This window comes from Mus caroli, chromosome 17, assembly GCF_900094665.2.
Source record: "Mus caroli chromosome 17, CAROLI_EIJ_v1.1, whole genome shotgun sequence".
Lineage (NCBI taxonomy): Eukaryota > Metazoa > Chordata > Mammalia > Rodentia > Muridae > Mus > Mus caroli.
In genome coordinates, this window is record NC_034586.1 from 24966015 (window position 1) to 24974808 (window position 8794).

Genomic DNA, 8794 nt, shown 5'->3' on the forward strand with positions numbered 1-8794 from the left:
CGTGGCTGTCCTGGAACTCACTCTGTAGCCCAGGCTGGCCTCGAACTCAGAAATCCGCCTGCCTCTGCCTCCCGAGTGCTGGGATTAAAGGCGTGCGCGCCACCACGCCCGGCCACTCTGTATGTCTTATTACAGCAAATTATTGCTTTTGTTTTGTTTTGGTTTTTTCGTTTTTTTCAAGGCAGGGTTTCTCTGTGTAGCCCTGGCTGTCCTGGTACTCACTCTGTAGACTAGGGTGATCTTAAACTCAGAAATCCACCTGCGTCTGCCTCCAAGTGCTGGGATTAAAGGCTTGGACCACTACACAAGTTTTATACAAGTTTAAAAAAAATTAAAAAAAGTCCTTTGAGAGGAGGGAGCCTCCATAAGATCAGGCTGTGGGCATGCCTGTGAACCAGTTCTTCCTACACTGCGACCCTTGAACACAATTCCTTCTGTGGTGGTGACCCCCAACCATAAAATTATTTTCATGGTTACTTTGTAACTGTAATTTTGCTACTGTTACGAATCATAACTGTAAATGCCTGTGTTTTCTGATGGTCTAAGATGACCCGTGTGAAAAACTCATTCCACCCGCCCCCAGAGGGATTGTGACCCACAGGTTGAGAACCACAGCTGGAGAGCATTTCCTTAATTAGTGATTGATGGGGGGAGGGCCCAGCTCATCATGGGTAGTGCCATCCCTGGGCTGGTGGTCCTGGGTTCTACACGAAAGCAGGCTGAGCAAGCTGTGGGAAGCAAGCCAGTAAGCAGCACCCTCCACAGCCTCTGCATCAGCTCCTGCCTCCAGGGTCCTACCTGTTTGAGTTCCTGTCCTGACTTCCTTCCATGAACAGTTCTATGGACATGTAAGTTAACTAAATCCTTTCTTCTCCAAGTTGTTTTGGTTATGGTGATTATTGCAGCAATAGAAACCCTGACTAAGAGAAAATAACTGTAAAAATATTAAATATAACGTTTTTTTTCTTTGTTATTTTATGGGTATGAGTGTTTGCCCATATGTATATCTGTGCCAGCCGAGGTCAGACAAGGATGTCAGATCCCCTTGAACTGGCATTTCAGATGGTCACACACCGCCACCTGGGTGCTGGGAACCCAACCCAGGTCCTCTGCAAGAACAAATGCCCAGCGTGGTGACACACACCTCTAATCCCAGCACTTGGGAGGCAGAGGCAGGCGGATTTCTGAGTTCGAGGCCAGCCTGGTCTACAGAGTGAGTTCCAGGACAGGCAAGGCTACACAGAGAAACCCTGCCTAGAAAAACCAAACCAAACCAAACAAACAAACAAAACAAGTGCTCTTAACTGTGGAGCCATCTCTCCAGCTCCTCCGGTCTTTTGAGACAGTGTTTCACTATGTAGCCCAGGCTGGTTTCCAATTGTCTATGTAACCAAGGCTGGCCTTGAACTTTGATCCTCCTGCCTAACTATCTTAGATGGTTTATACCATTTGGACCCACTTTCAGGGTTATCACCTCTATTTCACTGATGAAAAAAACAAACAAACAAACAAACAAACAAAACCCAAAGCCCCCTAAAAACCATGGCCAACAAACTGAAGTCCCAGGGAGTGTCAGAGTCTTAAGATCTATCATGAAGCCTGCTGGTTACACAGCCTACTTGATAAGCCCGAAAGGGGAAGTGGTAAGGATTCCAAGTAGGGACTCGGGGTCCAGCTGTGTCAAGATGAAATCTTTGACGTAACCCAGGCTTTCTCAATATTCCGGAAACGGCTGCCCAGATGCTATCTGGGTCCCATCTCCTGAGGCCCTGCTGCCCACCCAAGCTATGATAGACATATTTTGGAACTGGCAACTGGAGGAGGGGACCCAGGGTACTCTCTCCACCACGCCCCAGAACAGATAGCTTCTGTGTCAGCATTTACCACACTGTGACAAGAGACCACACAGCTGGGAGGGGCCAAAAGTCAGTCTGGAAGCTTTGTTAGTTATTATCATTATTTCTTGGTTTTAATCCTTAGTTCCTAGCTTGCAGGAAGCCTTCTACCACAGGGTAGAAAGAGGGTCCCTCGAGTCCTCCTCTGACTGCATGAGCAAACCGTGGTTTGCACATGTGCACGGTGGCAGGTCCCCAAGGATCTGGGACCAACTACACCGTAGAAGAAGAGAACTGACACCTGCAAGTTGCCCTTTGACCTCCGCATATGAACCTCATGCAGCACGCATGTGCATCCCCCCACATCCTCCACCTCTCCACACATATGTACACACCCCTACACAGATATTTGCACAAAATAAATATACACAAATATACACAAACTACATAAATTAATACATGTTATATAAATATATAATTATATATCACTTTTATATAGTATATATAAGTGATATATAAATATATAAATTCATATAATATATATAAGTGATATATATAAATATATATATTTATATTCTTTTTTCTTTCTGGTTTTTCAAGTTGGGGTTTCTCCTGCCTCACTGGAACTCACTGTATAGACCAGGCTGGCTTTGAGCTCACAGAAATCCACCTGCCTCCATCTTTCAAGTGCTGGGATTAAGGGTGTGTGCCACCACCATCTCCTGAATAAGTGTATATTTTTTTTAATGTCTAAAACTTAAATCTAGCAGGGATGATTATGGAATCAAGTGCTCTGGCTTTTGTGGCCTTAACCCATCCTCCTAAGGGCTAACTCAATACATAATCTTTTTACTTACACGGAACGGCGGAATGGTGTCTTTATCATGCACGAGGTTCTTACACACGTTTGAGTGTATTGCTGTCTTTTTATTTCCTTTTCCTCTTCCTTTTTTTTTTTTTTAAATCTCTGAGAAAAAGCCTAGCCATGTAACCCAGGCTGGCTTTGAACTCAGATCCCCCTGCATAACTCAGATTCCAAGTGCAGCTCCAATCCCATCCTGTACCACAGGATGCTCATTCCTGTCCTGTTCCACAGCATCCTGTATCCGTCTTCACGCTCTGGTACCATCATGCTCTGGTACCATGCTGCTCTCATGATTGTTGTTTTGCAACCTATTTTGATATTAGCTTAGTCTGTTTCCTAAGAAGGGAGCTTGCCGTAAGCTCCCCGCCTGTCAAATATGCTGTCCTTGAGTGAGGACCTGAGGTGAAGTGGGGGGTCTTAGTTAGGGTTTTACTGCTGTGAACAGACACCATGACCAAGGCAAGTCCTTTTTTTCCTATTTATTTATTTATTTATTTATTTATTTATTTATTTATTTAATGTATGTGAGTACATTGTAGCTGTACATATGGTTGTGAGCCTTTATGTGGTTGTTGGGAATTAAATTTAGGACCTCTGCTTACCCCGGTCGGCCCTACTTGCTCGGTCCCTGCTTGCTCCAGCCCAAGGATTTATTTATTATTATAAGAAAGTACACTGTAGCTGTCTGTCTTCAGACACACTAAGAGAGAGCATCAGATCTCATTACAGATGGTTGTGAGCCATTATGGATAGTTGCAGAGATTTGAACTCAGGACCTTCGGAAGAGCAGTTGTTGCTCTTACCCACTGTGCCGTCTCGCCAGCCCCAAGGCTAGTCTTTTTTTTTTTTTTTTTTTTTGTTTTTTTTTTTTTTTTTTTTTTTTTGGTTTTTTTTTCGAGACAGGGTTTCTCTGTATAGCCCTGGCTGTCCTGGAACTCACTTTGTAGACCAGGCTGGCCTCGAACTCAGAAATCCNCCTGCCTCTGCCTCCTGAGTGCTGGGATTAAAGGTGTGCGCCACCACGCCCGGCTAAGGCTAGTCTTATAAGGACATTTAATTGGGATTGGCTTACAGGTTCAGAGGTTCACCCCATTATTATCAAGACAGGAGGGCGGTGGTGGCACACGCCTTTAATCCCAGTACTTGGGAGGCAGAGGCAGGCAGATTTCTGAGTTCGAGGCTAGCCTGGTCTACAAAGTGAGTTCCAGGACAGCCAGGGCTACACAGAGAAACCCTGTCTCGAAAAACCAAAAAAATAAAAAGGAAAAGAAAAGAAAAGAAATAAAAAAAGACAGGAACAGGGCAGCATCCAGGCAGGCATAGTGCAGGAGGAGCTGAGAGTTCTACATCTTCATCTGAAAGCTGCTAGCAGTAGACTGGTTTCCAGGCAGCTAGGATGAGGGTCTTGAAGCCCATACCCACAGTGACACACCTACTCCAACAAGACCACACCCACTCTAACAAGGCTACACCCATTCCAACAAATCCACACCTTCTAAAAGTGCCACTCCGTGGGCCAAGCATATACAAATCATCACAGGGGTATTGTTCCCCTGTGGCATTTTCTGCACCAGTTGTAGCCACAGAGGCTTCTCTTGCTTGACCTTTCTACTGGGCTGAGGACACTCTGGCCTTGTTACTACAGGCTGAGTGTGATGCGCGCGCGCACACACACACACACACACACACACACACACACACACACACAGAGCCTCTGCTCACAACCTCTCCCCAGCCCTAACTTTCTGCTACAATTCCAGGACCCAGGGCATCAGGCAAGACAGAAGGTGCAGCCGGGGCCCCTTTCCAGGGGAAGTTCCCTAGATGATCGCAGGAGATGAGGCAGCCAGGGAACGGAAAGGGGCGATTGGGCAAGAGACAAGACTGTTGACAGTTGCAGAGTGTGTGGGCTCTGTGGGCTGAGCAGACAGTGACCTCCTCACAGGTCCGGGAGCACCAGCAAACGGCAGCCTCTGAGAGGTGGGATTCGGGACTCACCCCAGCAGGCAATGCTGCTGTGTGGAGGGGCTGGGAGGGACAGTACGGGTCCCATGCAGTTTCTTTTCCTTCCTTTCTTTTTTCCCTTCTTGCTTCCTTCAAGATGGGGGTCTTTCTATGTAGCCAAGGCTGCCCTTGAACTCAGAGATCCACCTGACTCTGCCTCCTAAATTCTGGGATTAAAGGTATATACTGCCAACTGACATTTTTTTTTTTTTTTTTTTTTGAGATGGGGTCTTGTGTAGCTCAGGCTGGTCCTAAACTCACTATACAGCGGAAGATGACCTTGAACTCTTGGTCTTCCTACCTCCATCTTCAGGGTGCTGGGGTTATACTTCAAAGCCCAACTCCTGTCTAGTTTCTGTGTCTCAGGAGTGCAAATTGAACTTTCCTACTTCTGTGCTGTCTGACAGAGGCCCGAGCCGTATGTATTACCTCCTGTGAGTGAGGAGTAGATTGTGGACTTGTGAGATGGTCTTCTGGCTTCTTAGAGACTCTGTTTCTCTATCCGTTAGTGAGTGAAGCTGGGGAGGGGACAGACTATTGGGACTAGGTGGCTCTCAGGGGTGTTGGCAGTGGGAGACCAGTGGCTGTGGTTGGCCCTTCCCAAGGTAAGTTTCACATTGGGCTGACCCAGTTTCTCACCTTTGTGACAAGATGGTAGGGATGGGAGATCCTGTAGTCTCTGGCAGATGTCAGGTTGTGGTCCTACTGTGTTGTGGTCCTATTATGTCCTCCGTTCTTTCATTCTTACATTTTGTTTACTTTTTAGCCCAGCCCCCCTCCTCTCCAATTCTTGATGGGAGGCCTTGGGGCCCTGTTCTATGAGCTAAAATCCATGTCTGTGCCATTGTGGCCAGCCATCTCTTGGTGGCTAGCAGCAGGGCTCATTGGCTTCCAAGTTTGCTCCAGGTGAGGGGAGAGGTGAGGAGACACCTGGGGGTTGATTGTTTGACTGGTGGGAGGGGCCTTTCATTGCACAGGGTGTATAGGAGAATCCAGCAGAAACACGGGCATGAGGCCAGAGGGTACCCTGCAGCTGACTACAGAAGGGTCTTTTGGAGTCAAAAAGTGAAGGGTAAGGGTATTGCCTAGGAGCTGAGTGTGTGTGTGTGTGTGTGTGTGTGTGTGTGTGGGAGAGAGAGAGAGAGAGAGAGAGAGAGAGACTTTCATGGACTCACCAAAGAAGGTCCCCACTGTCTGTCAGTGACCATTCCTGCCTGTGACTAATTTAGGACATGCTATTATGGAATAGGGGTGTCGGGGTTCAGTGATGGATGGTGATATCCTGACCTAGGATGACCAGTGTTCTGACAGACTTGGAGGCCTCGCTGGCCTCAGGGTATAGTATGATTCCCTTCCCTAGATGTCTTTGCCTGGTGGAGCTGAGTGAGGTGACCCTAGGTGCCACTTTCCTACAAAAGGCCAGGCGACTTCTGGGATCACACTGCTGAGAGGTATTCCCCACATTCGAAGAGCTTATTTGGGGATTTGAACTCCTCTGCCTCTGGAGGTCCATTACTGCAGGAGCCTCATCTGGCCGGTTCTGTGCCTTTATCCGCTCACAGGAAGTACACGGTGCTTCTGTGACTTTCTGAGCTCAGGGCCAGCCCTTGCTGCCCAGGAAGCACAGCTGGCCTGCATGTGGACAGCTCTGAAGTCTTTGTCCCACCCAGGGCTGCTTCCCTGGTGTGTCCGCTTCCTCACAGAGTCATGGCTCCAGAAACGGCCCTGGGAAGGTCCGTCCTTGGTGAGACAGGCAGCCAGTTTCAAGGAGACTCACTCCTTCAGTTTCTGGTTGGCTCTGTGTGGATCCCAGCTGTTACTTGGACGACTTTGAGCCTCATGCCCATCAGTGACATCACCACTGTTGTCAATGTGGCCTTTACCCAGCAGTCCCCGGGGACCCAACACTCAACTCGATCAGGGCCAACAAATATTTGCTAACTGCCAGCTGTATGCCAAGCACTGGTTTATAGTTCAGTAAAAGGTGATTCGAATTTGCAGGATAAACGAGTCGAAGACGTTTCTGAGAATGGAAATTGAGAAAGTGGAACCAGAAAGGGGGTACTCCTTGCTGGGGTGGCGTGGTTTTAACTTCAATTATCTTGCTTGAGCCTCACATGATTCTGGTGGTAGACGTTAGTCTGATTTTTGCTTTTCCTTAGCTTGTATGTGAGTGTGTGTGAGCTTGTGAGTGTGAGTATGTCTCTGTGTGTGATTGTGTGTGTTAGAGAGCATGTGCCAGTATGTCTGTGAGTGTGTGAGAGTGTATATGAGTATATGTGTGTGTGAACGTGTGAATGTGCATGCATATGTAAGTGTGTATGAGTGTGTGTGGGTGTGAGCGTGAACATGTGTTTACGTATGTATGACTGTGTAAGTGTGTATGTTTGTATGTGAGAGAGAGAGAGGCAAGGTCTCACTCTGTAGAATATGCTGGTCTTGAATACACTGTGGCCTCTGTCTTAGCCTCCCAGGGATTATTGGCAGACATCACCACACCCAGATACTTGTCTGCTTTTAGTGAGGAAACTGAGTCACTGAGAGGGTGAGTGGGTTGCCTGAGGCTGCCTTGCTGGAGAGAGCAGGGCCAGGAGGGAAAGAAGAGCTCCGCCTGACTTCAGAGCTCTCTCCCCATAGAGCCTCCTCTCCCTTGTCTCTAGGCCTCTGCTGTTACCTGCTCTCAGCAGGCCTCTCCTTGACTGTATGTCCTTGAGGCTGGAGCTGCCCCCTAACAGCCATAAAGGGGAGGGGCATTCCTCTTAGGGGGATGTTGTAGGGAGGTGGACAGTGACTTTCTGGGTGTGGGTGGATGTTGCTAAGGAGGGGTACGTGTCCCATCACTGTTTGGTGCAGTATAGGGGTGACACATGCAGAAAATACTGGTGACATTCAGGTAGCTGAATGCAAGGACTAGAAAGCCTTTTCCTAGAAATCTGCAGAACTGAGCCGATAGCAGTGACTGCTATACCCTGAAGTCACTTGTCCCACTGGAGGCATTTGCCCCAGTTTACTTCTTATCCACATGCCCCTCTGCACCCACACTCTCTGTGTGTTTACTGTAACCGTCGGAAGGCAGGTGACAGGATCAGAGCTTCACCCCTCCCCAGCAGATATCTTTGTTGACAGGGTCTTCCCATGCAGCCCTGGCTGGCCCCGAACTCACTGTGTAGACCAGGCTGCCATTGAACTCAGAGATTCTCCTGTCTCTACCTCTGGAGTGCTGGGATTAAAATGTGTGCTACCATGCCTGGCTCAATCAATGTCTTTTAAAAGAGGGTCCCATCCTTACTCTAATGCCCTCAGCGTGCCGAGTGGACCCATGGGAAGTAATGGTTTCAGATATAACCTATGTTCACATTTCTGTAGTTGTTTCCTAAGTATATCTCAAAAAAAAATCATTTATTTAAGTGTGTGTGTGTGTGTAGGTTAGTAAGGAGCCTACAGGGTCAGTTCTCTTATTTTACCATGTGGATTCTGAGGTTCAAACTCAAGGAATGCTTGGTGACTAGCGCTTTTATCTGCTGGGCCATCTTGCCAGCATGCATATATGTGTGTGTGTGTGTATGTATGTATGTATATGTATATACACATACACATATATACACACACACATATATGTGTGTGTGTACATGCATGTGCATATGTGTTGAATGCGTGTGGGTATATGTATCCATGTACATACATGCATGGGCCAAAGTGTGTGGCCTGCTGTGATCCTCCGTTTCTCTCTGTCCTTAAGAAAAGGAATCTGGTCTCAATTAGATGCTCATAGCTTTGGCAAGAGGGGCTGGCAGCCTCCCAGCGTCCACCTGCTTAACCCCCCCATCTTTGGGTCAGAGGCATGCAGTCCTTTCTGACTTTGTTATGTGGTGCCAGGTGTTTGAAGTCAGGACCTCAGGCCTGCACAGCTGGTGCTCTCCTCAGCTCTGGCCTTGTGAGTGATGGATGAGGTAGCGGGTGTGTGCCTCTGCACCTGGCTCCAGATCCCCCTTTTCCCTCCCTTTTTAGCTAGGGAACCCAGTTGGAGATTGTGTATCATCTCTAAGTTCATTTCTCTTCAGTCTCTTTTTCTTTCTTTCTTTCTTTCTTT

The 8794-nt window shown here is 47.7% G+C and overlaps 1 protein-coding gene across 1 annotated transcript in view; it reads left to right on the plus strand.

Moving 5' to 3' along the window:
* Positions 1–4625: 4625 nt before the first annotated feature.
* Positions 4626–8794, plus strand: part of Rab44 (RAB44, member RAS oncogene family) — a 34658-nt gene continuing 30489 nt past the window's right edge. Inside the window, exon 1 of the mRNA XM_021150013.2 lies at positions 4626–4680. The gene's annotated coding sequence lies outside the window, so the exon portion shown is untranslated. The remainder of the gene's footprint in view (positions 4681–8794) is intronic.